Source organism: Lissotriton vulgaris, chromosome 12 (assembly GCF_964263255.1).
Source record: "Lissotriton vulgaris chromosome 12, aLisVul1.2, whole genome shotgun sequence".
Taxonomy (NCBI): Eukaryota; Metazoa; Chordata; class Amphibia; order Caudata; family Salamandridae; genus Lissotriton; species Lissotriton vulgaris.
The window spans coordinates 561716653-561726080 of NC_141700.1; positions in this window are offsets into that span (position 1 = coordinate 561716653).

The window sequence follows — 9428 nt, forward strand, 5'->3', positions numbered from 1 at the left end:
CTAGCTGTATATTTTTGTCTTTTCTGCTATTTTTCTTTACTTTTAAACTACTTTTTTAAACTCTTTTCTTTTCTTCTTCCCTATCCTATTCTTTCTTAATTTTCTACTTCTTCCTACCTTACCTGCCCAGACCATGGTCAAGCCAGGCGCCGTGAAGCTGCCCAGGCACTTGAGGGCCGCAGCGGCGGCGGGGAGTAGTGCTGGACCCAGTGCCAGGACAGCATGCGGGAGATTGAGGGGGGAGCAGGTGACGCAACGGGAGATATTCAGCCCGGAGGAAGTGGGAGCGCTGGTCTACTTCGTCCAGCGCCGCCTGCCCAGGACCATCGCGGGAGGCGGCAGGATCGCGGCCGGCGGCTACAACATGCGGGAGCGCCGGAAGCGGTGGGAGAAGGTGTGCTGGGCTATATCCCACCTCTACGGGGTCCAGCGCACCTACAGCCAGGTCACCCATCGCTGGACGGACCTCCTGGACCGCGAGCGCGACCTGCTGGACCAGCTCGGCTTGGAGATCCCCGGGCTTGGTGAGTGGTAGTAGCCATTTAATCACTCACTACTATGATGTTTTCTCCTGCTCTGTGTTGTTGTATTGCAAATATTTGTTTTTTACATGGAGCAAGCCAATAATGCCGCTGATGACGATTACATTGTAGTTAAATTATATTTCAAAATCTTCTGTGCATTTCAGGTGCACTGCTCTCCTTCTCAGTGGCGTTGCTACTATGCTTATTTGTTTTCTATTTCGTGGTCTCATTGGCCTGAGTAACTATTATGTATGAGTGTACTTTACAGAACTGCGTAATGCTAGACACTAGGGGGCAGATTACATTTACAAGCCCCTTGCGCCACGTTTACGTTGCCTTGCGTGACGCAACAGCGGCGTAAACGTGCCGCATCCCTGCGAGTCATTTACAGCATGACGCATCTAGGGAGATGCGTCACGTTATAAAGCCATGGGCCTGCACCACAATGGGTGCGTTCCTAGTACGCAGGGTGGGCGGTCCGGCGGCTGTGCGCCTCGCAAAATTGCCTGCGTGAAATCTACAAGATTTAACGCAGGCACTTCTGCGACGCTGCTACGTCAATTCAATTCCTTATGTCTGCTCGAAGCAGGCTAAAGGACTGACACAGCATGTTAAGTATTGGGTGGCCCTGAGCATTACTGGAGTTGCATTGCGTTGGCGACGTGACTCCAGCGATGCGCCGCTCTTACGTGACGAGATGCGTCACGCAAGTGCCTACCCTTGCGCCAGGGCGCGCCGCATTGTAAATGAGGCGCATCTGCCGTGTCGCAAGGGTAGTTTTGCGTGACGCATTTGATCTGGCGCATCTCTGGAGATGCGCCAGAACGCGTAAGTAAGTATGCCCCTAAGGGGCAGAATTGCAATTACCGTCGCATCCCTGCAAAGTAGCAGGGATGCGCCATTAATTGTGCGGCCCGCTACCACCACCAAACATGGTGCGCCGTATTTGCAATGCGGCGCACCATGGGCCCAAAACGTCACCGAAGCTTTACTGCTGGAGTTGCGTCACAACGATGGCGCAGCTCCAGCAATGCTCTGGGGTACCCTATCTCCCCAATGCTGGGTCAAGCCGTACGTCTGCTTCAAGCAGGTGCAGGGTTTGTGTGACGCATCATTGTCCTAAAGGTGACTGATTGAAATTTTGTAGATTTCCCTCAGCCACTATTAGGATGTGTTCCAGCGCAGGAATGCCCTCCCTTGCGCCGGAACGCCCCCTGATGGCGCAGGGCTTTATAACGGGATGCATCTCCCAAATGCGTCAAGTTGTTATAATATTATACGCCGCACCATGGCGCCCTTTTTTGTTTAGCTGCTGCGTCACAAAAGTCACGCAAGAACGGCGCAAAAGAGCCGCAAGGGGCTTAAATCTGCCCCTTCCTTTGTACCCCTGACAATAAGAAAAATAGTGGCGGTGGATTGATAGTTTGACTATTTCAATGACTGGTAATGTAGCAGGCAACTGTTAGTGTTGTCACTGATCTGACTGAAATCACAATGGAGTTTGTCTGTCACTTTGCGTCTTGCCTGCGGACTGCTGCCTGCCAGTCCTAGGTGAACGTTTCAGTACTTTGTTTAGTGAGTTACGTGACTTTCGAAGTCACAGGTCCGCAAATAAATGAAAACTAACCCTAATCAATATAATTTCGCGGAAATATTTTGTTATTGTTCTTTTGAAATGTTTGATTTGGTTGACATTGACAAGCAACAATCATCCATGTTTTCTGTTCTTTCTTTCATGTTGTACGTCAGCTCCCCCCAGGGGCGAGAGGAGGACACAGGAGCAGCAGGCGGCGGATGCTGTTCAACAGGGCCAGGATCGGGCAGGCGAGGGCTCCTCTGCTGGCCCCAGCAAGTTTTCATTTTAGACTAGTACCTATTTTTCCTAGCGTTCCTCATTTGACTTTTTTCAAAATTGTCTTTGCTCTTCTTGTAGACTGTATCTAAATTCTTATCCTGCCTCTACTATGACTCCCTGTGGTATTACTAGATTATTCTTATTAGTCTGTCTGTGTAGCTAACTAAGATTGCACGGTTGGCGAAACTCCCATGATTCTAGTCAGCAATAGCTCTATCAACTTAGTGCAGTCCTCTGGGATTGTCCATAATGTCTTTTGAAGTGTTCTATCTGGACTCATGCTTGCAAAAATTGCAAAACCTTTCGCTCAGTCACTCTAGTCTGGACCAAAATACACAGATTGTATTTAAGTTTAAAAGCTTTATTAAAAGTAAACACATTTATTAAAATGAAGTCATAATAAAACTAAACGTTTAACTGATAATGGAAAAGTGGTTAGTGCTGACGATTAATTGAAGACATTTCTTGTGGTCGAGCCGAGCTCTCACCTGGTTTCAACTTGATCTTGTTGTTAGAAGTCCATCTTCTGTCTGTGAGGAGAAAAATGGTGCGTGTTAAAAAAACAGCCTTCATCAGTTGTGCCAAAAAGTGCAGCAAGACAACCTTCCCTGGAAAAAGGGACATTTTTTTTAACTTTAACGTAGACAGTCACAAATTACATTGTTTTCACATGTCTTCATTCCTAGACCAAAGACTAGTGAGTGCTTTATTCTAACATTCTTAAATGTACTTTGTAGGTGGAACATCTGGTGGCGGGGCCAGTGTGGAGGTGGTGGTGCTTGACACGGAGGCGGAGGGCGATTCTTCAGGGGAGGAGGCGGCGGCTGTGAGAGTTGAGACGGTGGTGGTGGCGGCCAGAGGTAAGCTCTTATATATTCCTTACTTATTGAGATTGAAGACTAGCTGGGAAGGCAAGAATATGAGATGCATGGCTGGGTGAATGATGAAGCAATGATGGGTGGAAGGACAACAGCCTGGGTGGGTGACACAGAAACTGTATGTGTCCATATACCTGGATCATGCTACTATCTGACTCTTAGATAGCATATGTGTATCTAGAGCAGGGGTACTCATAGTACGGCCTGCGGGCCGGTGGTGGCCCGGCAAGCCTTCCTTGGCGGTGCGCAGACCTTGCAGACAATCACTGCTCCCCCGGCCCCCACAGAGCAGAGGCTTTTTTGTATTTCACCTGTTAGCGCCCCTGCATCTCCACTCTGACAATCACTGCTCCCCCGGCCCCCACAGAGCAGAGTGGAGATGCAAGGCCACAAAGAGGTGAAATAGAACAAAGCCTCTGTGGGGCCGGGCAAGCAGTGATTGTCAGGGTGGAGAAGCAGGGGCGCTACAACAAACAAAGCCTCAATAATATGTTAATGGTCTTTTAAAGACCTGTTAAGTACTTTGGTGTTGTTGTCTGTGTGTGCGCGTTGAGGAAGCGGTCTCAACCCGGGCTGAAGGCTGACACAGATAGACACACACACAGTGAGATGACAGAGGGGGAGGTAGAGGGAGGGCAGGAGAGAGAGAGAGATGGAGAGGGAGGGCAGGAGGGAGAGCAGGAGGGAGAGAGATGTATGTAAATGCTGGGTCTGGTGGCTCAGTGGGTGAGGGCATCTGCTGCAGGGACCTGTGTGCAACCTCATGGTCACAAGTTATCGTTTTGCTTTAGCCCCGCCCCCTCTGACTCCGCCCCCACCAGTGCGGCCCTCGGCCCCAAACTACACTGTAAATGTAGCCCCTGAGAGAAAGTTTGTGAGTACCCATGATCTAGAGAGAGTAGACGGTCAGTGGATGAACTAAGTGTAACTTTGAAGAGCATGTAACACTGCACCCGCACGTCCGTTCCAGTGTAGGAAAGGCAAGGAAAAGAACTTTTAATTTTGTCCAAATACTACCATCAATAGTAGCAGTAGTTTGTATTGCAAGCACTGCATAGATCCGGTTATTACGGTGGCCACTCCCTACCTCTCTTAATAAGTTTAGTAGTACTCAGTCATTCATGTGTGGATGTATCACTGGTCACTCAATAAAAAGCAAAGCACCTAAAGTCATCCCATATATAAGCAAAAACATCCCATGTGAAGTGATAGATAATCAGATTATTTATCTTCTTCAGTTTTCCATTTCTAGTACTCATTTCCACTGTAGGGTGAAAGTTAAATTAATTAAGCAGTAGCCCTTGAGTTGTAACAGAGTATTCTCAGTGCCACCCGTAATAGAAAAGTAAGAGCTTCACCACCTGCATATACTGGACGGGTACAGTAACGCCACGCAAGTCTAGGTCACTCCTCATGGCGTGCGTCTCTTTTTCTCGGGTGCAAGTTTACTGCGCTGGCATTATGCCGGCTTGCAGAAGATAACGTACCAATTTTCCAAAACAAGAGACAAGAAGAAGAATAAGACTGGTGTACTTTCATAGTCGACTCCAATGGAAGTCCATAGTGCTCGTAGAATTTGTTCCTTAAACTCCCACTAATGTTAGAGCAAGGATGAAGAAGTGTGACGTTAGATAGATACTGGCCTCAATAGTTATGTAATGCGTTTGCAAGTTGCTAGTTGTAGTGCAACACAAATTTCTGCTGAATGATTGAGTTAATCTTAAGGAGCATTGGTTACAGACTATGTCTTTCTTTCTTCATATAGGTTCTCCTTCCAAACGAACAAGGAGGAAGGAGCTGGCTAGAGCGGCCCGGCAACGGAGGATCAATGCCACTGTGGCCGAATATCGGCGGCTGGTGGCCCTGGAGGACGAAGAAAGTGTGCAGTCGACCACAACAACTACGTCGTCTGCATCGGCCTCCGTTCCCCCACGGGCTGCCAGTGCCACCCAGCACAGTGGTCCACCCAGACTGAGCCGGGCTGCCAAAGCCAAACGCCACCGCCGAGTAGCAAGGACAACAGCTACAGCTTCCTCTCACAGCCGTTGCACCTACAAGGCATTGAAGGCACGCCTGCGCCGCAGTACCCTGATGGTGTCCCGCCTCCAGCAGGAGCTCCACCACTTTTCCAACCAGTTGGAGGGGCTCCGCGTAGAGCACGCCTTGCTCCGCCAGGAGCATGATGCCCTGGCCCAAAAAGTTGACAGCATCCGCCCATAGTGTCCCTTGCCCCTTTTTTAGAGACTTTTGGGGGGTGGGAATTGGGAGTTGGGTTTTTGGGGACTTTTGAAGGACAATCGTTGGGGTTAGGGAGGGTCTTGCGGGAGATTATTTTGTTAGGGATATAAATATACTTTTTCAAACTTTATCTGAGCATACCCGTTTCTTACTGCTTGCCTGGTGGGTGGGGGTTTAACGTTGACTTTGTTTTCCTGAAAGTTTAGTTCCATTTTCTTCCTTTAAGTGTAAATGCCCAAATGTTTTCAACACTAAGTGCCTCTCACAGACAAAGTGAATCCAAGAGTCCTAGGGCTTTAGTAGTACTACCTTCAGTCTCTCGTCTCTCGTACTAATACTCCATTATACCCCCAAACCACCAAACGCTTATCTTACCTGTAATTTGTGTTTGAAAGTAGGGCTAGACCCAGGGCTGGCTCCACGGGAAACAGGGAATATGGTTGGCAATCTTGGTCGGATAAAATTTCCTCATAGCGGTGGTACTAGTGGTGTGACACAGTGGCAGTTGCATGCCTATGAAAAAAAAGAAAATGAAATCTGGTTTGTCCTCCTGAGCAATTCAACGGTACAACTGAGAATATAGCAGGTGACAGAAGTACAGTAGAACAGTGCCACATTGTAGCCTAACAAATGGTAAAGTATAACTACTAATTCGGTTGAAGTTCTTTCACATTAGCAATGGTTCTTTGTCAAGCAGAGTAAGAATATATCCTCGGATTTCTTCACCAGCCTGTTGCTATCACCTTATCCTCCCCAGCAAGTGTGTGGATTTATTGCTGTCATTTAGTCACACATCAATCAAAACCACACAGCCCGGGGGAAGAGGGTTAGGGTTTAAAAAATGGATGGGTACGGGGGTTTTTGGGAAAGGTTTTGGGAGACAAGAAAAAATAGCACAGCATAGACAAACAATTGTGAACATAAACAAATCTTTGGGTACAAACCTATCCATCAATCTTTGAAAGTGCATGCACTACTGCATACATGTCAGTGAAAAGTAAGTAGTACATTCGACAACTGTGGAAGAAAGAATGCGACAGTACAGGGCCTGTGTGGAATTATTGATAACGATATTCAACATAAGGTCTCTGTACTTAGCCAGATACCCGAGAGCCTTGCTGGTCACTATAAATCCATTCACAACAACACTCAGTGGGGTTGGTCTGGAAGGTATAGTAGATAGAAAAGGAGAAATTGCTTGTTTTCTAGGTGTCCCCTCACTCACCAGGGTTGCCCCTTGGTGACATGCTTCATCATTGGGGCCATCCCAGTCCTCTACGGCCTGGGGCGTGCTGCGACTTGCGAATTACGTAGGAGCACTTACAAATGACTATGTGTGGTGCAGATGTGATAGTGGAGTGGACTAAGTGATGTGTTAAGGGATCAATTTAGAAGCAGAGAGAGATCCAAGAAATGCAGTCACAGTCAGAGAAAAAGGCAAGGGATACTGTATCTATGTGGTTGTAGTGGTCCTGTTGGAAGTGGTAAGTAAGTTGCCTGCAGAAAAAAAATCCTCCTTTTAGCGGCACTCCTCCATTGCAGCCGACGCTTCGTCCATCGATGTTGGTCACCAGAAGACACCCTGTAAAAAAAAGCACAGCATAGACAAACAATGGAACATAAACAATTCTTTGGGTACAAACCTATCCATCAATCTCTGAAAGTGCATGCACTACTGCATGCATGTCAGTGAAAAGTAAGTAGTACATTCGACAACTGTGGAAGAAAGAATGCGACAGTACAGGGCCTGTGTGGAATTATTGATAACGATATTCAACATAAGGTCTCTGTACTTAGCCAGATACCCTAGAGCCTTGCTGCTCACTATAAATCCATTCACAACAACACTCAGTGGGGTTGGTCTGGAAGGTATAGTAGATAGAAAAGGAGAAATTGCTTGTTTTCTAGGTGTCCCCTCACTCACCAGGGTTGCCCCTTGGTGACATGCTTCATCATTGGGGCCATCCCAGTCCTCTACGGCCTGGGGCGTGCTGCGACTTGCGAATTACGTAGGAGCACTTACAAATGACTATGTGTGGTGCAGATGTGATAGTGGAGTGGACTAAGTGATGTGTTAAGGGATCAATTTAGAAGCAGAGAGAGATCCAAGAAATGCAGTCACAGTCAGAGAAAAAGGCAAGGGATACTGTATCTATGTGGTTGTAGTGGTCCTGTTGGAAGTGGTAAGTAAGTTGCCTGCAGAAAAAAAATCCTCCTATTAGCGGCACTCCTCCATTGCAGCCGACGCTTCGTCCATCGATGTTGGTCACCAGAAGACACCCTGTCCACTGCCTGCCTGATGCTGAATTGTGGCTCGCTACTGTGAAGCCTGACTCCATCCTTTTTTCCCCATTGCAGAGACTGAAACCCGGCCTGTAATTATTCAACGAAAAACAGGAAGTGATATAATATTACAACACCACTGATAAATAAATATAAGGTATGTAGGCTGTGGAGTGCAAAAAGTCACAATTTGATTTTCCTAGTAGACAGTACAATATTTTTGAAAGTGCGTACTCTGAGTCACCTTTTGAAGGATAAATAACTATGGGCAAATTAATGTAGCGGATCTTGCCCCTCAAGCTAGGTGTACTGTAAACTGTGTTTTAGAACAAAATTAGATCTTCCTAGCAGTGCTCCCACCCAGACCCTTACTAAAGCCAGTCGCAAAAATGTAGAAGACCCCCAATCAAATCTCAAAAAACGAGGCCTAGCAGAAAACTGGTGACAAAACTTACTTTGAAAGTAAAAGTAGGCCGAAGTACCCCCTTCCTAATTACCCATTACCCACCGTGGATTGCATTCAAACCACTTGCAAGCAACCAAGCAAAAGTAGCCATAGCCAGCATCGCTCCAAGACTCGAAATCCCCCCCACTCAAACACATGCAATAGAAATACTGCTAACCCTAACGAACCCTAAGTTAAGAATGTGGCAAAGGCTTTCTTTAACTATGCCAAATCCCCCCTTTCCCACCATGGATTTTCTTCAAATGACTTGCAACCAAAATTACACATTCTCACGAGTGCTCTAAGACCCCAGAACTCAGTTGGAAAAATCTAGAACACCCCGAAACACATGCAATCCTGCTGCTAGGGCTAACCCTAACGAACCCTAAGTTACAAAAAGTGCCAAAAGGCTTTTCCACGAGGATTTTGTCCCAACCACTTCTACTCGGTATTAGACCTTCCCAGGAATGCCCCAAGACCCGCCAACCCACCCGCCAAGAAGCATAACACCCCCAAACAGGCCAAAAGCAGAATCTCATACTTGCAATATTTCTGGGCCTTCGGTCCAAACGCACTGCGTAGCTAGGCCATAAGTCGGGGTTGCCACGACGGATTTCCTGAAAAGCAAATGCAATCAAGATTAGAGTGTCCCAGCAGTGCTCCCAGACCACGAAACTCACCCACAAACAGACGGAACCCCCCCTAAGAGCACCTCAAAGGCAAGCAAGTCATCAAAAACACAAAAAATGTTCCGCCTGGGATTTGGTCCAAAACACTTTTATCCGGTATTAGAGCTTCCCAGCAATGGCCCCAGAGCCGTCAACCCAGGAGAAAACGAGTAGAAGACCCCCAAACAGCCAAAGAGCAAAAGTACAAAAATGGGGACAGTCAATTTTTCACAAATTTCCCAAATCACTCCGCGCGCGCTCTGCAGCTAGGCCCTAACTCCCCTCTGCCACCATGGATTTGCTTCAAACCTCTTGCAAAGTAAAGTATATATAGCCAGCAGTGCTCCCAGACCACGAAACTCACCCACAAACACCAGGAAGCCCCCCAAACAGGCCCCCGAAAATGCTACATAGAGCAAAATGTTAGAAATAGCCAAAAAAAAATCGGCCTGGATTTTGTCCCAACCACTTCTACCCGGTATTAGACCTTCCCAGGAATGCCCCAAGACCCGCCAACCCACCCGCCAAGAAGCATAA